Source organism: Dreissena polymorpha, chromosome 4 (genome assembly GCF_020536995.1).
Source record: "Dreissena polymorpha isolate Duluth1 chromosome 4, UMN_Dpol_1.0, whole genome shotgun sequence".
NCBI lineage: Eukaryota > Metazoa > Mollusca > Bivalvia > Myida > Dreissenidae > Dreissena > Dreissena polymorpha.
In genome coordinates this window covers 72,679,933-72,703,898 of record NC_068358.1, presented here as the reverse complement: position 1 = coordinate 72,703,898, position 23,966 = coordinate 72,679,933, and the positions used below count along the sequence as shown (strand labels likewise).

General features: G+C 35.9%; 1 long non-coding RNA gene across 1 annotated transcript; it reads right to left on the bottom strand.

Annotated features, from left to right (window-relative positions):
• Positions 1-712: 712 nt before the first annotated feature.
• LOC127879744 (uncharacterized) lies at positions 713-1,619 on the bottom strand. Its single transcript, XR_008049228.1, has 3 exons — positions 1,512-1,619; positions 1,204-1,366; positions 713-911 (listed from the first exon to the last, which is right to left on the bottom strand). It is a non-coding gene; the product is annotated as an uncharacterized LOC127879744 (long non-coding RNA).
• Between the last annotated feature and the right edge of the window lie 22,347 nt (positions 1,620-23,966).

The following is a 23,966-nucleotide window of genomic DNA, read 5'->3' as shown; positions in this document are numbered from 1 at the left end:
ATAATGTATGCAAAAGTGAATAAAAACAAACAAGTACTTTTAACATAGTTGTGAGTAAATTCTTTCATGGTTCAGAGGGAAAATGGTTCTAATTGGCATCTTTCAGTTATTTAACCAGCCATACAATTACTACAACAACTATTTTGGTTCCCTGAAAACAAGACACTTCTGTTACTGTAGCCAAAATGATTAACCAAATGTAAGCGCAAGCATGTGGAATTGTTTTGAATGTATCAGAACATTTCCATCTCCATTCCTTTCCTGTTTTTCAAAATGTCACCGTTGTTATAATAACACAGTCAAGGCACTTGCAGGTTTACCGTTGCAACCTGCTCTACCGATTTCTTGCATGTACTTTTCAAGTGTTGTAGGTGGTTGCATATGAATAACTCTTGCAATCGAAGGCGCGTTTAGACCCATAACTCAGGCAACTGTTTCAAGCACTTAACAAACTTTTGGATTTTTCTTTCTAAGCTCAGAAATAATGTGAGCTTTCATTCTGTCCTTGTAGTTTTTGAGAAATTGTGCTACAATTCAATCTTCTGGTTGTGTACTGGATTCAGGACAATATGCATGTTTTCCTAGTTCATAGCAAAGTAGTTGAAAGCAATAGCCTAGAGATTCCAAATTATCACAGTACATAATTTATGGTGACTATAATCTCAATATGTTGGTCTTTTAATTCAGGCAGCATTTGTGAATATTTGGCATTCTTTCTTATTTTTCCCCAAAAAATATTAGGGCAGTCAGGGTTGGCTAATACTTTTGTCGTGTTCTTGAATTGGAGGCTTTCAATAAGGTTTTCTATAGCATTTGGTGTTGCTGTCGCTGTAAGTGCCAAGTGAGGTATTTTGGGAAACAAACATGTCAGGTCTCCAAGTCTGTTAAACGCTTTGCAGAAATCTGAACCCCTGTAAAAACAAGACACATTACAAATATGATGTTGTTCTGTCGTAATTCCAGCAATCCATATTTAATTTATTTTATAACACGGTTTTTGAATGAACTGGAAAATGCAATCAGAAAATTCAACTTTTTTCATTCTGTAAACTAGGAATGTGTCCATAGTTACTCAGAAATCTATGAATAATAAACAGTCAGATATATTTATGAATAATCGCTAGGTGTGGAATTAGCAAATTGTTTATTGTCAATCAACACAAAATAACAATTGTGGTAAAGATCGCGAAAACATCTTACTACCTGAAAAATAATGCTTTTTCCTGAGCCAGTTAGAAGAACTGCGATCGTATCTTTCAAATCATAAAGACTCTTTAGGGCTTTCAATTGGTAGTCGCTAAAACTAAACTCTATCTTCAGCTTGCTCGTCGCATATTCTAGATCAGACTTGAAATCCATTTTAACTCTGAAATGTAAACAATACCATGCAATATACCGTTTGCCGTAAAAGTCAACTTATCATTTATTATGTAATTATATATAATTCAATTGCTTGTTTTTGCATAAAAAAATAAAAAGAAAATGATTTGGAATGGTAATAATGCGTTTACCCTCTATGTATTGCATCACTATTTTTATGCGTAGTATATCGCCTTATAACGCAGGCGGATCACGCGTTGGGTGTATCAAAGCCAAGATGGCTGGTAGTTAGGTACGAGTCTACTCTGTACGGAGAATCCGGAGATGGACGAAGTGTTACGATTGCAATAAACGCATTTACCATAGACAAATAAAAAAGTTTGCAAGTTTAAACATAATTATGTTTGTATGCAGAAATCTGCAAATGCAACCGAGTTTACCAACGGCTATTATTTGATAAACTGCTCCGGTTCATTTTAACAGCAGTAATGTAGAGTACATGACGTAGCGTGTAACGAAGAAGAAAGTTTATTGAGTTCGTAAACTCATTTGAATATAGTGATAGGATGGCATAAGGGTCTTTATTTAACTATGCTAAAAGAATTATTAAAGACCCTAGATGCAAAATCGTCAATTATTGAGTTAAATGGATTATTAGATGGATTTTAAAGGATAAATAAAGGTAAGATACTAGTTCGAACGTGTTTTGCTTTTTCTTGTTCTTTTGTCGTTCCCTGTTCTCGGGAAAATGATTTTAACATGGACGCCATCGATGCATCTGATCACACACGGCATACCCATAACATTGCATAAAAAACACTTTCTGCGCGTACTTAAATTCGTCGTCCGAAGTCGGAAAACGTATTGCCCTGTATATTAGGTCAAATAAAGTGTCAGTCGCTGCAATTGTCTGTTTACTCGTCGAAATTGTCAAGGTCGTCGACGGTGTACATGTATGTTGACATCGACATCATTTTGTCAGGAAGCAATCGCCGCCATATTGGATTTTGATCATTTTCTTTCGAAAATAAATGGATTATAGTAAAGTAAAATTATTTTTGCGGTCGTAATGTGTTACAATTTGGATACTGCGTAAAATTGAATCGAGGCATATGGTGATATTTTTACTTGTTTTACAGTTTGTGTGTGAATTTTTTAAAGACTATTTTGCGTACCAGAACAAATACATTTATATCACTACGCATGGTTACATTCGTTAGATTTTAAGCGCTTTTAAGACTGAATTAAAATTATTGTTAAGGTTATTAGATCTATTTATGTTAAATTTCACGTTGAAAAAAATCAAATGGGTTAAATAGAATACTAGGATTAGCGTTGAATACAGAGAAGTTTATGTTGCTCGGCTCGAACACCGAAAGCGCTCGCCAAGGCTCGCGCTCCCGGCGTTCTAAGCCTCGCAACATAAACTTCTCTGTATTCAACGCTAACCTAGTATTCTCTATAAACTGTATACAAGTTCACAAGGTTATACTTTCAATAAGTACTTATGTGTCTGGTATAACCCCATTCGGTGAAGATTCGCCTCGGATATTAAATAGCGCTTGTCTGTACTCGAATAGTTGTTTTGTAAGATATTTAGTGCTCATAGAGCTGAATTTATGAAAGAATATCATTTTTCTTTACAACACATACATACTCAAAATCAACGAATATTTCGTACACTAATTCGAAAAATAAAACACGTAACAATTAATGTTCCTTAAAGCAATATCCAAACTTTCAACGCTTTGATGTGGTCTGCTAACATAGATTTAACGCGATACAAAATGCTTATTTATATATATTTTTTGTCATAATATATTTCATGTGAATCTCCGGCTACGATATCCGAACATTAACGAGCGAACGCCAGACTGGCTTCGGGCAGCTTCGGAAGCATGACGTAGCTCTAATGAATAACGAGAGCGCCGATGGTGTTGAAAGTATATTTGCAAGATAGAGAAAAGTTGCTGCTGAAGTAAATGTTAGCCTCAAGGTACCAATTCTCGAACGATTTTTTGCCGATTTTATTTAATTTTTCAAACTGTTTCATGTTTTAAAATTAATTTAAGCTGATATTTCAGGTAAAAGACTACTCTTTCTGAAACAATAAAATGTAAAGAAAACAAGCGTAAATAACTCGACCTTACCGTTGGTCAAATAAAGTTGGTTCTGTTTACATTTTGCAACCCGTTTGGAACCAATTATTGAACGTTCACTAAAGAAAGCCATCAGACGTTTGCATACCCATACATAAACTGGTAAAATAAATTTATTTACTTAGCAACTGACGTGGATAATCATTACTTATATATTTTGTTCATTCAATCGAAAGATACTTATATATACTTTGAACAAACATGACTTCTCTAACTGCTGCTTGTACAGCACTGAGTATTTATAAGATTTGCTTCGTGTCATTTTTAAAAAGAAATAATAAAAACATCTAAATAGATGTATTATATTTATGAATAAAATTATTCTTAATACAAGTGGTTGAAAGCAGAATGTTACCAAGTTACGAGTTGGCTTTAGTACGAATTTACCATAAAACAACTTAGTTATTTGCAACCTAATCCATCAAGATAAAAATAGAACACAGGGCAAGGTCAATGATGTAATCGCCTATTTTGACAGTTGTAAACAAAGTGAAAGGTAGTAAAAAGCCTTAAAGGGGGATGAAAACAACGCTCATATTGTTAGAATCTTATAAATCAAAACATTTTTGATGACGTATAATGATTTAACTGAATTAACCACTCATTTATCTGGTTAAATATTAAAATTTTTACTTGGTTCAATGAATCGTCGTCTGCAGTTGCGTTTACGAAGAAGAGGTTGTCAAGTGGGAAGTTTGCCAATAGAATATATTCATATAGACTTACTTAGAATGGGACCCGATTTCAAATTGAACATTTCCACCAAAAGGAAATTTTATACTTTATTCCCTCGAGAGCAACCAAACCAAAACTTAAGTCATATATTGTCGACTCGGTTTTATTGAGTCGGTTCATGAGAGATAATGGAAGGTGCAACATCTCTCATGCCCCCTATCAGCGCCTTAAGCAGTATTCAATTATCAACACGAAAGCGCTGGAGTCATTGATCCCGAGGGACCAGAAAAAAGCACTTGATTAATGTTCGAAATAAAATCATTTGATTAATGACAATTCTATTATTTGAGCCAGGTCACAAAAAACGCAGTCAAATCGGTATCCAATTAAACTATGTGTTATTGTCAGAAAACCGCTTTTAAGCAAACAGCTTTCCAGCGACCGCAGGCTGATCTGGATCCAAACTGGCCACAATCGCCTTAATGTGTCTTTTACTGTGGCACAGTTCATTTTACTGTAAAAATAGAAAGAAGAAAGAATACAAACCAGTAACGGGTTTGTAATCAATGTTGAATTTCAGGACAGCTTGGTGGTCTGCAAATCCCATATGATATGTTGATATCGGGTATCATAGTCATTCAATAAATGCTCGAATAAAATCTATACAGCAAAATGTGATTTAAATTGATAACTAAAAATACCAGTATGCCAGTTTTGCCGTGTCAAGCTGTCAAGATCCAGAAAGTCCTTCATTCACATCGAACATATCCTTCGAATTCCATCCATTGTAGTCATTAGCGATATTTAGTGAATACATAACTCATATATCGAAAATAACAGTTTCTAAATAGCTAAACAAGCCGATTTATGACATTCTCTCATGGGCGCGGCCATTTTTGGTATCACGTGGGCGGGTTACTTCCAGCCCGTAGTTCTAAAATTATTTTACGAACAAAATTTGTTTCAGTTTCTAATAACGTTTTTTCACTTAAAACGGTCTCAGAAAAATTCGCTGAAAATGGTGTATGCAATATTTTTGGAGGAAAATGGTAGAAAAACGCTTTTAAGTGAAAAATTGTAAGAATTACAAAATGCTATGTTAAATGTATATTCCGTCTGCCCAAAATCTGGTAAGGCATCAAAAAGGCCAACCGATTTGCGCAGTGTTTTTGAAATACGGTATTATTAAAGTATATTTGCGTAAACGCAAATATACTAAAAACGCGCATTTTATCTGGTTAAATCTATGTTATCAAATCACATTTAACGTTGAACTTTTTGCTATGGTTAAAAGGAACACTGTTTTTATGGGTTACTTTTTACGAAATATTTTGCGAAATATTCGTTGATTTTTAGTATTAATGTTACTTCAAGTCTAACTAAGCAATTATCGGTAGCAAATCGACAATGCTTATGGACATATCAATTCTGATGAGAGTTTGCAGATTTAAACGCGCTTTTGCTGTAAACTCATAACTCTGTCTAGTGTAAGGACAGCGTTCTCCTTCAGTGAAGATAATTTACAACTGACCATAATCTTTAATATTTTTGCTGAGCTAGCTGACTGAACAATGTCTTATTACCCGGACATACCGGTATTGTGGACATATCAGGTACACAATGAATATATATATCAAGGCGTCGTGTTAATTGTTTATTCTAAATAAACTCAAGTAAAACTAAATTGATGAAATGATATGACCTGCAATTCAAATACACGATTCACGAAGATCTACTCTTCAGTGAGCGTATGACACAGGTAACGAACGAATGATTACATAGTGTGTTTTTTATTAGAAAACCTACTTCAGCGGTATAATGTAAGGGTTAAGCTCAGTAAAGGATTTTTTTAATATGATATCTCCAAGAAATATAACTTGTTAAGTGGACTTATACCATAATTTCATTGCTGTCGGTAATAATTAACAACGGCGATAAGCGGAATGTGCGGAAAGTATTTAGGGTATTTCACATTCGTTCGGTGACAAAAAATACAAGGTTGTCGCACGAAAGAAACGGACGAAACTGAGGTCGGTTGAAATGAAAATATTAAAAAAGAGAATGTACTATTCAACATTATACTCATTCCAGAAACGTTCTACGGGCTTCAGAACGTGCTCCCGGGGAGGCGGCGGGTTAGCAAACGGCAGACGGATAGTATTGAGCGCCGGAAAACTATCCTTAACCGGAACTGAGGGGTCGAGCGCTTTCAACCGCCCCTTGTTCTTCTCGCTAAGTTCCCGGATGGCGTCTGTCCATGCTTTTCTGGTACCGTACATGAGCGTGCCGTCGATGTATGGCGTAATTCCATTCAACTGTTTTAAACATACAACGTCATTTTGAGAGTTTAATCACTTTAGACAAGTTGCTGTCATAAACTTTGAGAATACTTTTCGAACCGGTTCTTGAACCTTTTGATCAATTAGTTATACTAGATGAGTGGTGCGTCTCTATCAAACTGTTTGCATGCATTGGCCTTGTTAAATGCACTTTATTTGTTTTAGAATTAGGTTTATGATAACAGTACTTCAATGCGCAAAAGAATGCAAGACTCGTGAAATTATCAATGAAAACGCTGACAGCGTTAACAGACTTTATGAGGAAAAATAAGCAAATGGGTTCTACTACCATTGCGCGCACAGAGTCAACGAGCAACTGTTAGTGAGGTGAGGATGGTAGAGTGGTGAAGGGATAGACTTCACCTGCAAGGTTCGCGAGTTCGATTCCGAACAACTTGTGTGGTATTTGGTAATCAAATGATGCGTACGACCTCCCCCCCCCTCTTCACACACCGTTTGATTCAAATAGAGCAGTTGTCAAGGACATACATGTAAGTATGTGAACTTTCTATTGGAAAACCATTTAAAAGAGAGTTTGTGTGAGTTTGTAAAATGATCTTCGTGATATGACTGTAATACTGTTAAAAACGGCGAACAATGTAAAAAACAATTATTGAAACAATCACCTGTTGCTGGGGGTTATTAGGAGAATGTCCCGTGCGTTGATCGTATCGGGAGCAAAACACCGGTACCTCGACGGTGTCCTTGTCTTCCGGGTCGAACTGCGGAGTGACCGAGCTCTTCACGGGGATTTTGAAGAACTCGCGGGGACATCCGGGCGTCTGAGCATCCAATATCTCATCCACCACTTGTTGACCTGTAGAACAGGGTTTAAAATATGTTGTTTTTTTTTAAATGAAACATATATCGATATTTTGAAATCTACTAGAAAACGGATAACATAACCCCCGAACAATGCCTTGAAATATATATGAACAACTGTTTTATAATTGTGAAACAAGGCATTAAATATTTATTTTTTTGGAGAGTGAGAGTGAGCAACATGACGTGTTTAATGATGATTCAGTGTAAATTGTATCATATTCAAAAGCTTACTAAACACCTCAAAACTTAATATTGAGTATATAGATAGTGAATATGTCCAAAATACAATCATATTGTCACGGTACCGAACTTAAGCGGGATTGGTGACAGGATGTGTGGCGGTCCGGTTAGCTCAGTCGGGAGAACACTCGCCCTGTAGGTGTTCCGAGTTCGAGTCCCGGACTGGCCGCAAACTTTTCACCACCCGGTAACAATGTGGCGGGTACAGTTCCCCATATAATTTGTCCGTGGATTTGTCGGGATCAGTATTTCTCTGTTCCATGTTACTCGAATTCGAGTACGAATTCCAACTTGGCAGGGGAGCACTCGCCCTGTAAGCGATGTGTCCCGGGTTCGAGTCCCGGACTTGCCGCACACTTTTCACCACCCGGCAACAATATTATGAATAACTAAAGACTTTACTTATCACCTTACCAAAGAAGACCATGAACGCCGTCCGGTTCCTGAGTGAGCCCAGTCCCGCGGGGCCATGGTGCCCCTCCCTGCTGATCTCGAATGGGTTAGGACGGTCCTGACCCGAGGGCATGTGCACCCCGTCACTGTACGCAACTGGACTTTTACGAAGAAAGTGCGTATTTGAAACAATTAAAACCTGATATCGCATGTCTGTGTGACTTTGCAATGCCATGGTGTTTGCGAAAAATTAAAATTATATTTCATAAGTCAGTATGCATTAAAACCCTCTTCATCTTTACAACTCGTTTACTGAAATGTGTTTTCCATATAAGCTGATTTAAGTACCAATACCACTTGAAACTAGCCACATTAATAATACCGAAGGTTCTATGACACAATCTATTAAACAATCAGTCACCGAGTACGTGCGTCGGGTTTAGCATCCTAACTAATCAGCTTGCAGGATCACGTGCCTTTATGAGGTTCCCAATGTGTCGGTCTTTATTATGTTACGTAGTTTTAACACTTTGTAAGGCGGAGCCTGAAACAAATTCTCTTCCCTAAAATAGGTTCTATTAGGTGCACCCACCTACTGCTCCCCAGTCCGGATGTATGAGATTGTTGAACCAGCCATCTTGGGGATGAAGTTCAAACTCCTCGTTCCCGCCACGGGCACCTGCAACAAGAACCGTAAGATTAGAATTTGTTAATTCTTTAAACATTTAACTATATAACATACGTATGTGTGTCGAAACAAAAAATCCGCAAAACCCGGCCAGCAACGTGCTCGCATGGAAAAAAGCGACAACATTCTTCGACATCAAGTGAAATGACCAACGCTAACGCAAGCTTACTAAACACAATAGTTTTTAAAAAAAGAAGCGCCTATCGCTTAAAGCATCACTCAAAAAGTTAACGTTTAAATAAAGTAGAGAGTAACGCGAGCGGCCGACTTGCTGACACCGCCACCGAGCGCTATGTGCGCGACCTCAAAAACCAGATGTGCCTTCCGAAGCCATCGGAAGACCATTTACCCATTAAATACAATATAATAAATGCTTTTCCTAAGGAAGCCTGCCTTTTGATTAGAAAACTAACAAACTATCGAGTCGCCACGCATATGAACAATGCGACAAACATGGAAACTTTGCCTACACAAAGCTTCGTCTCTAAATTACTTCCAACTTTAATTAAGCTGTTACCCTTCACCAAGCCCTCTGTGAAGCTCCCGTCACTCCCTTGTATGACTTCCGTAGACTCGAACCCTCTGAAGACCTTCTCTAGATGCAACAGGAACTCAGCAGCCCGGGCAGCTCCGTTAGAATTCAACTTAATTACCCGAAATGCTCAAGAGACCAGTTCTTTAGAGCACCGTACCTTTTCTTCAGATGTTATCCCGCTCGCATCCGCAAAAGTCACCTAACTTGTGTGTGTATGTCAGGGTTTATTCACACGTCATCGCTTAGTCTTCACGACTACCTTAGGTGCTGACCTGGTTGACATGACTTGTAAATTTGAAAGCCTTTATATACTGGAAACAACCGATGTTACCGATTTCCCTTTGCGTTTGACGTAGCTTACCACTTTCCCTCCGTATTCTTAGGAGATTATCGCTAATGAAATTCTCATTCACTGCCAGAGAAACAAGCCGAATATATTTGCAGGATTTTACAAGAAACATTCCGTAAATATCTAATACTCTAAAAGTGCTAACTAAATCACTTTTAGCGAGACAATTAACTTTCTTTGAGAATTACAAGTAACAATTCCATATTGTTTACATGACAACTGTAAAACTAAGGGATGTTATAATATTGCAGCAGTAAAGAAACATAAAGCATCTTAATCGAACACGAAAGCCACTTCTGCTAGTTCGTTTATTCTTGAGTATTAATCAAACAAAGATGTGTATAATCAGCATACATTAAATTATCTTTAAAAAAGCTGTATTACATATTTTTGTAACGTAATCTTTGAAGATAAGAAAGGCTTTAACGTGTTGCAACCATGTTTTCTGTGGCGGCAGCAGTTTGTGTTGCTCTACTAGTTTAATCATATTTTTGTTAACAAATACAGTATACATAATATTTACGCAATAAATGGGTGTGTTTTCAAATTAATTTACATGGGATATGCCAGAAAAAGGGACTATGACTTATCAATATGAAAACAGCTCAAATAAATTTGAGGATGAAGGAATGTTCATGCAAGGTCTGCTGCATGAAGCAGCAACAATTCGTGACTGAGTTAGTATCAGATTGACTGGAAATCCAATGGTTCATCGATATAGTGTTGGACAAGTATAAATATTCGGGAATTTTCATTTTAATAATTCATTAAGATGGAATTTCATTATAATACGGAAACAGTTTTTGTAAGATTCATTTACACCATATAAAAAAGAGGCGACGAAATGTTTGCATAAAGGTGTTCATTTAGAGCATTTGATTTTGGTTCCGAAACACGTGTGTATTAATTGAAAATATCGTTTACCTACGTAAAAATAATATGTCAAAGTTTTACCTTACCTTCTGTTTAGCTTTAATTAAAGATGTTAAGCGATTCGTTACGCGTGTATTTCCTTTGCACACGCAGTTAATCAACTTGTTTTGTCTCCTTTTTAAACCCGTTTCCGGTTTCGGTCTTGTATTTTGTTGTTGTTCACCGACTGTGCAAAACTAGTATCAGGAAGCTAAGCAACCACTAAAATTTTCACTCTACATGAATTTCAAAATTCTGGTTTTAGCCCTATATATGGATGGATGCAAATTGACAAATTTGAGCTTCGTTATTTGCACTGAATGAATTGATGGTCCCTAAATGCAAGGATATTATTTGTGAACTCTAAACTTCCGTGCTATTTTAGCGCACCATTGTATATGATACAAGAAACGGTGTGCGTTTAAGATAAGCGTGTGTGCACAATTAAGTGGCCTTTTAAGTAAAAACCATACACTTGAAATGTAAACCCAGTTAATTATTTTACAAGATTTGACAGATGAATAATATCGGTAACATGGTTTCTTACTTTCCCGGTATGTGTTTTAAAGTTTCGGAACATTACCACTGGGCGAGAGCGTATACATTTTTGACCCAGTATCACATCCTTAGAAACCTTGTTCATGTTCACCGTTGTTTCTGAAGTTTGAAACGTAAGAATAGGAAAAAAGTAGGCAAATTGTATTTTATAACGTCGTCTTGTTTAGTCCCGTAAAGTCAATTAACGTTTCTAACCTTATATGAAGTACATGTTCTACTGAACTTTTATCAAAAATACATTGTTAGCAGCCATGTGACCTTGTTAAGTCAATGTAAAACGCGTTTTCTGTAAGAGGTAAGATAATACAGTATATAACCAGAACACTTTAGCAAACTGAGAATGTGTAGGTAGTAATGATGGCTAAAATGCAGGTGCAACAATAGATCCCGTCCAAATTATCAATAAGGTGTTTCTGCAATTTAAAAAAAGCTCATTTTGATTGCTATCAATTTTCATCAAAAAAAGAGACGTCTGATGCATGCACGTGCGACCTTATAAAGGTCCCAAAACAACGTGTGTAGTTTCGTATGATATTAAATATGAAGGGTATTCAAGTATTTACTGTATCAAATTTAATACACTTTCAATTTTATTCAAATAATGATTTTTCATGCAAATCAGTATACATCAAATGCAAATACGTTTTATTGCAAACGTAATATACCCCTTACACAACAACTTAAACAAATATGCGGCGAAGATGAGTTAAATGGTAGTAGCATTACTTTCACAATGATGCGAATATGAAACCGTAGGATTCAGACAATTTATTTCCGTGTCACAGTTAATAGCCTATAAATATGTTTGTATGATGCGGTTGACTGTTTTAAAAGGATCAAATAACAAATTTATTTGGGGTGGTGCGGTGGTCGAGTGGTAACACTCTGGTCTACCATTCCAGAGGTCCCCGGTTCAAATCCCGGCCGGGGCACTGGAAATTTCAGAAATGCTTCAAGTGTTTCCCACCCAACTAGATATGTACTGGTATGAAACCCAGGTAATTCTCGCGTGTATCGGTGCTATACACTTAAAAGGACACGTAAAAGAACCAAGGAATCTATTCGCAAAGAGCTAGGGTATCGAACCCGGATTCCTTGTATCCCAATACTGTCTCTTCTGCTTGCTGTCTCTTCAGCAAAACCAAAGGACCCCATTGGAAATAAGTGCTTGCACTTTCATGGGTTATCCTTGACCGCAAGGTCAAAATAAATACATACAAATAAATACATACATACATATTCAGTGTAAAATAGTTTATTTTCCTTTCTGTTTTAGCATGTTTGGGGTAAATGTCGAGATACATCATTTATTTGTGAACCAATGTTAGTTTTTTTTCCAAACTATTATACGCAAAGTAATATAAAAGAAAGAAGCTTTGCCACGGCGACTATAAAATAAAGTTCCTATGAACATCCAGATTTTAGATGAGGCAAGCGTGCAATGCGGACGAAGAAATTCATCAAACGAAACACTAGTAAAGTGATTAAAGTTGGCACAGCTCATTGGAACGGTGAATGTAAAGTATTGAGGGTTTAAACTACGCTGATGGCTTGCCTAACATCGAATCATAAAAACGTGTAGTCATAAGATTATATATATTTTGTATGTACCGAAGAACGAATTAAGTGCCCCAATCATATAAGTTGTCTTCTGCCGATCTAACTTGCAATGTCACTAGTTTTTATATTTTTGAAAACAAATATTAGGCGGCACATGACACACACAGTTATGAATTCACAAATGATCGTAAGAATATCTGTTTATGAAACTAAAACAAAGTGCATTAAGATTAAATTAACATTTAACTATCAAAATAATGCTTTGTCCGCCATATTTGAACTCCCGATATGTATTCGAACACGGATTTGTTGACGCCAGAATGTGGAGTTTCCGAGAAATATGAAGCAGTAAAACATGAACCATAGTTCTTGTATTATCGCACTACATCATCTAGTAAAAGTTTGTTTTCTTCTTGCGGTCCAAAAATGTAATCTGCGCAATAAAGTGAATCATTGGCATGTAATATCAGGTTTCTGTGATCCCAGTTTTAATCGTGATATGTTTAAAGTTGTTGTTCTGTTATAGAAAATATTATGCAAATGATTTGTTCATGTCGGACCACGCCTGTGGAATGAAATTCCCCTGGACATAAGGAAATCAAAAACAATCGAAATTAGTAAACGGAAACTGAATACATGGTATTTCAGAGACTTCTACGCACTATTCTAAACGACAATGTAAAATATATTAGTATGTCTACGCACAAAACATGACTCTGATTACATCTTTAGCTTTTAAATTATAAATACTATCATTTAAGTTTTAGATATATTGATAACTATTATGCTGTAAATATTGTGTAATATCTTTAATATAATATATTTTATATATCATTTAATATAATATTATATAATATCTTTAATATAATATCTTTTATATATCCCTTAGTATAATATCTTTTTTTATCTAAGTCATTGTCAATTGATTTTTAGTAACAATTATCTGTTGGAAAAGGTTATTTGTTCTAGTCATATAAGTTGAATTTTGTTTTAATTATCCTGACGATCTTTAATTTAACATTGCAAATTGTTGAAATAAGTTTTATTAGTGTTAGTATTGTTATTAAGTGCTGTATTGTATCATTTATCATTGTACAACGCCATTGAATATTTTTATAGAAATAGGCGTTTCATCAAATACAACGTTTCAGTTTCAGTTCTAAAATTAAGTTGTTTGCTTTTCATTGTTAGTTATATAAGTATTGGTTTCAAATGTTTTTATTTTGGTTTATGTTCAACAATGATTTTAACCAATCTTCCAACCGTGACATATAGCTGGTCAGCGAGTTCTTTAAACATTGTAACGTTCAATGTTGTTAAAAGAAAATTGGTCTTATTTCACAAACAGTTTGGATACAGAATGAACACTTCTGCCCGATTGTTCCTGTTTACTTCCTCGTCAGCATTCAGGAAATTGTATAAGAGAACGAGCGTTTTGTCGACATCCTTTGTTGTTTTTATCAGACATAAATCGCATAAATATGTTTAGGTTTCAAGTCAAACATCTAAGGTAGGTAGAAAATAAATAGGCATTTTATGTCATAAAAATCTCTTATAATAATGTAACAGAGTTCACATGTTGTTTCTTCTTATTTTATGATGTTTATAATTATTTGAACAGTATTGATTGGACATAAATAAAACATAAACACAAACACGTCTTTTTGTTCTCTGTTTTAGATTTTCGCAAATGCTGAACTGGTATATTTAAATTTAATTAGTTAAAAAAACATTTCGTTTGTATATTTAAAAATAAATTTGATGTAAAGATTATCGAAATAAAACAACTGTATAAAACTACATGGATATGATAAACTGAAAACATGCTTAGTGCATTTTGGGTCTTTAAGCGAAGGCGGGCTTCACCTCATGCACACATCTGTTTCCGCCGAATGATTCTGTAATCTGAGTTGTACAATAAAAATGCTCCTACCTATGATGGCCTGATGAATACAACACAGCTTCAGAATCCAAATCAGCATCCCGTTACACATGTTCGCCTTGCGGTTTTTGTACAAAGACATAGTGTCTTACAATATGAAAGAACGTCCAATTTTTCGAGTCACGTAAGAGATGCGCCTCGACATCAAGTAACACGTACATTCATTCGTCCGCTATAATAATGGGTCGCATGAGGAAGTTGTCAATAATAACCGCAATTCGGTTTTGGGAATTCAATCGCCTCGAACTATATCATTTCATGGACCGACGAGTAAAAAACCGCCAGCAGCTTTGTCAAATATTTTAGTCTTATTTTATCACTCATAATGATGTATCAACTTTGCCAATAAAATGTACTGTGTCACGTCATTACACATTGTTCGTTGATAACACACAGTAACAACCAAAGTTCATTTCTGATTTCATCGAGATTTATTTCTGTCGAATATTTCTTTTCAAACAACGCTTGCTAATGTACACGAAATACAATTTTACAGCGCGGCAGCCAACATGGCTGCCACGTCAAGAAGACGTGACAAATCTCCAAGTTCTTTTCAAATCTAACCGCAGATCCATCTCTACTAACTAAAACACTGCATTTTATCCCCAGGTTAATTTACATAAAATCAACTTGTAATTTCCATTGGTCACCAAGGTCCGGGCTTATTACGGATTGGTTGATTCGTCAGAATATTCTAGAAGGAACAATTTTTCATGTATTTACTTGCTTGGCGAATATACTAAAATCTAATCAATTTATACTGGTACTAATCAATTTATATTGGTATAGAGTAATTCCGTTACATCCGTCAGTACCATAACTTTTGTATCCCAGAAAATAGGTGACCCTTTCATCTGTGCTGTTTGTTGACCATGCGTGTTACTTATAATCTCGTATCTATATGCTGACTCTGGACTCATTGTTAAGTATATGACCTTTGATTCTTTTGTCTGATTGACTTTCTATTATTATTAATCCCAATTATCCCACCCTGGGTGTAAACGTATTTATGTTCTTATTTGGATTTAATCTTAAATCAGGTCTGACTTTCCATTTTATTGATTCCAATTATACCCCACCTTGGGTGTAAACGTACTTGCGTTCTTACTTGAAATAAATCTTAAATCAGGTCTTAGTTTATGCAAATACCTCCCAAGATGTATTATTAAATTCTCAAACTTCATCTTAACATCGCATATACATATTATTGAAATATACATAATATCCCTATTAACTTCCATCATAAGGATAAACTCATAAGAATAAACGATATGTTATAAGCTGTTACATGACAACTTGGTATGCTACTCTCGACGCTATAATAAATTTATCTGAAAACTTCTGTATTCACCCATAATTTATGTCCGTTGATATAGCAGTATGCGAATTGCACACGGGTATAATGTATTGTTATATTGAATTGCAAAAAATAGTGCAAATAAAATTTGAGTATACATATTTGACCTATAATGATCAGGTAAACCCAAGTGAATCATTTTCACCACAATAAGAAAGAGATGTGTGAACTGTTTAAACATTTAAAGGGGCCGTTTAACAGATTTCACCTTTTGGTAAATTGACAAAATTAAAAAAAGTTGTTTCAGATTCGCAAATTTTCGTTTTAGTTCTGATAATTTTGAGGAAATAGTAATACTGACCATTTACCATGCTCTTAAATATCTATTATAAGCATCATTTGACGATTTGAAAACCTGAAAATTATAAAGCGTCGTGCGACGCGAAACGATTGAATAATTTGGAAAGTTCTGTTGTTGTCCTTATATTTTGGGAAACGACGAGGATTGCTTATATAGGTAAACAATACATCCGCTCTAAGCATGAGCACGGACGGTCGAGTGGTCTTGGCGGGAGACATTTTACTCCAGGACTCCAGGAGTCAGTGGTTCGAGCCCTGTTGAGGGTTACTTTTTTTCCTTTTTTAAAATTGTTTTCTTGTTTTTTACTGGAGATTATTAGTTCAAATGTTTAAATTTATCATTATAAAGCATTTAACGACATGCTTCAATACATGCCAAAATCCGTTAAACGGCACCTTTTACGCTGATGCATCAAATATTTGAAAATTGACGATTGTTTTTATATTCCAGCTTAAAATAATATATCATTAAATATAAGTACATGTACCTGAAATGAAATTGTTGAAACATTACCAAAGGTAAAAATTAAACGCATTCTTTGGAAAAATTAAACGCATTCTTTAAAAAAAATGTTTCGAAACGTTCCGGGTGTTGTTTTCAATTATCGCGAGGCGAAACTAGCCTATTAATTTCACTTTTTAGCATAATTTGTACATGTATTTGTCTCACCATCCGTCAAATAGTGTAAACACTTGCTTATTTACCGTGATTGAGAAATGCAAAAGGAAGCTCGTATCAATATAAAGAAGTGAAACTCCAGCTGCTGGAGCAGTATTTAATTTTCATTAAAAACAATTAGTAGGTCCTTTATTTAAGGCAAGTGACCGATTGCCCAAACAGTACAAAACAGCACGATACAGTACAATACAAACCAACATAAACACAAAATATGAATAAGCATACTAACGAATGTGTATTGCAATATTTTAATAATCAAAAAGACGTACCATTTATCAAGACGCTAAGAAACATTTTAGAAAAAGACTTTAAAACTTGTTTAACTTTGCATGTATATTAGATGATTTGTGTTTTGTCCAAAAGGTTGCTTTTTCGGGACACATAATATTAGACTAATTCCGGAATCCGCACGAGTTTAGAAAAACCCACGAATCCATCGGTACAAACAACGCTGGTCCATTATATATACCAATTATAGCATACTTTAAAAAAAAAAAACGGTGATACGGTTTGTGATTTTGAAAGGATTATATCTTTATTTGTACCAGCAGATGAGTATGTTTTTTTCCCCGAAAAAGGTTGCTTTTCCGGGATACATATATTCCAAGATTCATAATTCATGGTATTAACGCCCGATACTTCTTGCGCGGCACTAGTTGTAATTTCCTTTCGCCCCATGCTTATTGGACGATTCTAATTGCAAGGTTCTTACTGCATAGTACTTATAACCCGATATTTATTGTGAGGTACTTATCATGGAACACTACCCCCCGCCCCTTTCTTAATCAGATGAACCCCGTCCCTATACCAACCTCCCTGACGTAGATCATAGAGGCGACTAGAAACTTAGTAGTCACATGTTTCTCAATGATTGACGCCATCCTCGAGAAACTGGTGTGGTTCAGAGAGGCGTCATAAAACGCCTATCGCTTACAAATTCCAGAAACAATCACTGTTGCAACACCCCCGTCCACTATCCTCCGACAGAGATTCATAATTCCAAATCATATTGTCGTCGCTTCAACACAGTTGAAATTTCATTACCCCCGCCCCCAAAACACAAAATCACCACATCCGGTCCCCACCGCAGCATTTCTTATAACAACTACTCTCTATAATGCAACACCCGCATCCCTCCACGCCCATAAAAACGATAATGACCAGCCACCTTAAAACAGACAACAAATCAAAATCATTTATGTATGTATTTTTATATGTGTATGTATCTAGGTACATATGTTTGCATGTGCGGGTATGTCTAGGTATGTATGTCTATACATGGGTTCAAATAAACAAACGCAATTAATGACTTCACTCCAGTAAGAAAACATTCTCAAATACACGTACATATGGACTCCCTCATATGTATCTAGGTAAGTAAGTATATATGTGTCTTGATATGCATATATATATTCTTTCATGTATTAATACATAAATACTATAATTGACTCCACTGCAATAAAAAAGCACTTTAATATACTTTCTTCGGGAATCTCTCCCCATCTCCTCAAACGATACACGTAGCTGTCCCCGTAAAAAAGCTGTTTTCGTCGTATTCTTAGTCATGACCGATGAATTGCAATAAAAAGAACGACACCCGACCCCAACAGTTATATCACCTTTTTCGATTTCCTTTCAATTGATAACTTAAAACCGACGTTTTCAAATAAATTGATAATATATTTTAATATCACCACTTAAAACACGCTGCCTTGCAAACTTGTGATAAACCTCCCTTTAATTAACAAAGTAACTACCCCATTTGCACTGATTTAATAAACACCTAAAAAGCGGCAAACTGATGACATCCAATCGGTGGGAAACTCACGTAAAACTGACAACAACATAAAAAGGACTAGAGTAAACACAGCTGGTGAGTGCAGTAGCGGTGAAGAAATACCAAATCAATACGACTTTGAACTTTTATCTTTGGATGCAAAAATGTCAGTTATGTTCAAACAAATGATACATATGGAAAACAAGGTTGATGAATGCTTACAATTGCACACCAAAATTCATTCCATTGAAGAGACCTTAACTGACCATAACGCACGTCTTAAACTGCTTGAATATAAATCAATTGACATGGAGGCACGTAGCAGAAGGAACAATCTCATTTTCAGTGGAATCAGTGAACACAGAGATGAAAACTGTTAAAATGTCTTTCCCCAATTCCTCGCTGATCAACTAAGTATTATGCAATGTCCTCAATTTCAACGTGCACATCGAGTAGGAAAATTCAACAAGGGCGCCACACGAGGCATCATTGTTAACTGTCTAGACTACCAAAGCACAGTGTATATACTTTCTCTCCAAACAGGCTTCGAATTTCATCTCTCAGCATCAATAAAGACTTCCCAAAGGAAATAACACAAGCACGGAAAACCCTTTGGCCTAAATTCAAACAAATTCGAGACGGTAATCCGCGAAGCAAAGTCACCATGATCTTCCCGGCAAAGATTGTTATCGATGGCAAGGTGATTGAAGATGCTTTACCTGACTGGAACACAATACTTAACGGAAACAGTTCCGAAGTTAGTTCATCAACTAACAGCAATAGGAATCCCCACGCACAGCAAGCGCTAAACATCAGATGTAAGGAAGACAGGCCTTCTTCCAAAAGCTCAGCACCCAGCACACTTGCTTCCAACACTGGCATTATTGACAAGGTTGTTCAATGTTGATCCTCCACCGGTGTCTAGCGCTAATCACGTTCCTAGAAGGTCACAATCAGTGTCTCCCAATCCTCCAACGGCAGTCCACACACGCAGCCACGCACAAATACCACCAAGAACTCCCTTTCATTTCCAGACGCCAGCGAAAAGTATCCAAAGACCCTGGGACACTGAATCCAAAAATGACGCTCAATCTGGAAACAAGAGCTCCCTACCGCCCAACAAAATGAACGTCACCAACGAGGCTAACAATCACTCGCACTATGCCAGTGTGGGTAGACACACTACTTGACCTGAAACGAAATAAAATAGAGTTAGGAGCATTAAATGTTAGCGGATTAAAAAACGCCTAAATTACCCAGATTTTGTAGAAATTGTTAATAATTTTCGACATATTTTACCTTTCAGAAACCGATATAGATACCCATGACTAAATAAATTTAACAAATTATAAATTCCTTGTTAAACACAGAAAACAAGAATATAAGCAAAAATCTGGAGGCATTGGAATCTTTGTTAAAGATACACTTACTCCCTTTGTTAAAATCATGGAATCAAAAACTGAATATATACTCTGGGTCTCCATTTCTAATAGTAAAACAAAACATGATGAAAATATTTAAATAGGTGCTGTCCACATTCCACCTTAAAACTCAAGATTTTGTGACTAGGATGATTTTACGGCCCTCGAAAATGAAAAATCCCAGAAATTAATGAATGGAAATATTTTTTTCTTGCAGGTTTTGTAACAGCAGAGTTGGAAACATGAAATATTTCATTATTTAACATACAACCTTAAATGACATTTTCAATATTGACGAAGATTTGCAGAGCCATCTTGACCAATACAAAACTCTGGAACAACTATCTGTAATGGTCAGCGATGAGTAGAGTAATGGTCAGCGATGAGTAGTGTGCAGAAAACTAAAAAGATCTAAATCCAGAGTACACGAAATTCACGAAAACGAAACCGGAAGTGGTGCTGACGCAGGCTTTGATGTTGTATATGGACTCAAAACAGTGACCACAATGTCTAGTTCTAAGTTACCACAGGTGAAATCAACGTCTCCGCACAATAACTCTGAACCAGTTAAATCAAGTCCCCTTACCCAAGGGACCATGGGATGAAGTATCAATTGTTTTTGCGGTCCTTTTCCGAATGGCGATTACGCAATGGTGGTTTTATGTGATTACTGCCGATTCCCAATCGTCGAACTTATCAGACTTATATCAGCGCATACAGTGATATCTCGACTGGAGACAATATTCGCTATGATGGGGATTCCAAGCATAGAAAAGTCGGACAACGGAGCACCGTTTAACAGCCAAAATTTCACCGAATTTGCGAACAGATACGGATTTCAACATTGCAGAGTAACACCGTTGCACCCACAAGCCAACGGTCTAGTTGAAGCGTTCATGAAGCCTCTTGTGAAAGCATTGAAAACGGCCGGTACGAAAGGAATACAGATGCGACAAGGTCTGAGCAACTTCCTTATGAATAAACGTAGCACAACACATCCGAAAACTTTCAGTGCATGTGTGTGAATGCATTATATTTGGTAACGATTAAGATAATTATTTTGTGAAAAATGCTTGAAATCAGTTTGACTGAGGCCATAATATTTCCAAAGTTAAATAGTGTTATTTCACATGAAATTAATGAATTGCGTTTCCAGAGGAAATCAACCCCGTTATAATGTCAACGTTAACCTGAAAGTAATGGCTCGCGTTTACAGAGAAAACAACTGCACGCACTCCGGTCAATGAGTCAGTCTGCATCACAGACATGTTGTTACACCGCGCCCATAAACTTGCATAACATTTTCCCATTCATTGCGGGAGAAATGGCACGGCATTTCCAATCAGAAATTTGTCACGTTTACAAACATTTGTAAATTAGGCACACCTGGTAGATGAACATTTTCCCAGGAAGTTAGGGAGGAAATGACATTTTGAACAATTAGCCTGCTTGAACAGTTTGTTTGTCAGTTAATGTTGTCATGACTGTATGATAGTTTGTACGTTTAATCTTTTTATTTGAATGTCGTTGAACTACAATTCAATTAATCAAAAATAAAGCAATTCATGGCCGTATCTCATAATGATCGTATTACTCCACGTGTTGATAAATAATGTAATCATCTGAAATTTGAAATAATGTTAAATTAAGCAAACTAAGAATGTATATCATGTATCACTATATATGTGCACTTTGTTAAACTTAAATCTAAAAAAAAAGGAGGGATGTAATGGTCAGCGATGAGTAGTGTAATGGTCGGCAATGAGTAGTGTAATGGTCAGCGATGAGTAGTGTAATGGTCAGCGATGCATGCATGATTAGCCCCGCCTGAGCTAATAGAAGCAGGCGGTATGTGATATGCTTGAAGTCCATTCTGTTAGTTGCGCTTTGATAACTGGAGTAAATAAACGTGAGTAAAATCTATCCCTATTTGGGTCTTGTGTTTTAAACCATCCCTTTAAGGGTCGAGATATTAATAATCATAAAATAAGCAACATTACACTATCTATTCCACTTATGCGTACCACTATGTATCACATAACCAATACACCCAATACACATGGACTTAGACTTATCGATATGTGTAAAAATAATAATATCTTTATCCTGAATGGCAGATTTTCTTCTGAAAAAGCTTCTCAAAACACATTTTAATGCCAGTCTACATTAAACTATTCAATTGTGTCATGGAAACCGGCTTTATCGCACAAAGTTGGTTAAATGGAATAATTATTCCAATGTTTAAAAACAAAGGTGATCCAAAAGACCCAACCAACTATCGGCGTATAACTATTCTCAGCTGGCTGCTAAGGAAAACTTTTTACTTCTATGCTAAATGACCATGCTCTGACCATATATTCACTTCATATTCATTAATAGAATTTCTGAAAAGGAGAAAACAAAAACTTTTCTGTGCAATCATAGACTTTTCACAACCGTTCGACAAAGTATGGCGTGCTGGCTTATGACATAAACTACTCAAACCTAATATTAATGGACAATTTCTGCAATTGATTCAAAATATTTACAACAATATAAAATCAAGCATTTCATCAAATGGTAATATATCCGAGCCCTTCATCTCAGAAATAGGCGTTACACAAGGCGAAAATTTATCACATTTACTCTTTTCACTCTTTTTAAACGACTTACAAACAAATTTGCATCTCAATAGCTCAACTGGCAAAGAGTTAACAAATCCCCTGGATCTATCCCTGTGGCTTAAACTACTTGTCCTTCTCTATGCTGACGGCGCAGTGATCCGTTCGAACTCTTTTCAAAACAGTCTAGATATCTTAAATAACTTCTGTGATCAGTGGCATCTAAAAGTTAATTTAAACATCATTTAAAATCATAATATTTGGTGCTAGATAATAACAGAACTTTAATTTTAAAGTGATTTTAAACAATCCTATCGAGATTACCGACCGTGATCACTACCTAGGCACAACTCTATCTAGCAATGGTTCATTCCTTAATGCCAGAAAACATATAGCTGAACAAGCAAATAAAGCAATGCACCTTTTATGCACACGTGCAAACAACGCAGACCTGTCCATTGACCTTACACTAGAACTATTTGACCACACTGTCTTACCTATCCTAACCTATGGCTCAGAGATATTTGGCTTTGAAAACATAGATATCCTTGAAATAAGTCATAACAACTTTCTCAGAAAATTCACTAATGCTAGAAAATCAACCCCAATGGCCTTCTTATATGGATAACTCGGCAGATATTCTATAGCAATTAACATCAAATGTAATTTGATCTCATTCTGGAACAGACATTAACTAGGAAAAAACAGAAAATATCTCTCCAAATTTACAAAAACATGATGGATCTGTCAAGCTCTAATTTAAGTGGGCTAACAAAATTAAGGAAATTTTCACCTCAGTAGACTTAAATGACCTATGGGAAAACCATTTTTTTACAACACATAACAATATAACACACCTAGCTAAATCTAAACTTCTTATCCAATTTCAAACACAATGGCACACTCAACTACAACAATCAAACAAAGGACAAATATATAAACGTTTCAAACAAACCCCATCCTTAAAAAAATATCTGATAAAACTCACCAAATCTGAATACACACATCTCTTTAAAGACCGAACAACTAACCACTGGTTACCAGTTGAAACTGGCAGATACGATGGAACCCCATTTAATGAACGAACGTGTACACTGTATAACTCTGGTCAAGTTGGATCTGAACATCACTATCTTCTAAACTGCGCTGTCTTTAACCCTGAAAGAGAACAATTCTTGGGGCTTGAATTGCATGAAGCAAATCTCAACACATTTTCATCGTCCGATTCCAATCATATACTTAAAAACACATGCCCATTTATTTGTTTTATCTTTAGTCAATTCAAGACTAGTCTATAACTACATTTTTGATTTCAACAATGCCTCCAGCCATCCAAT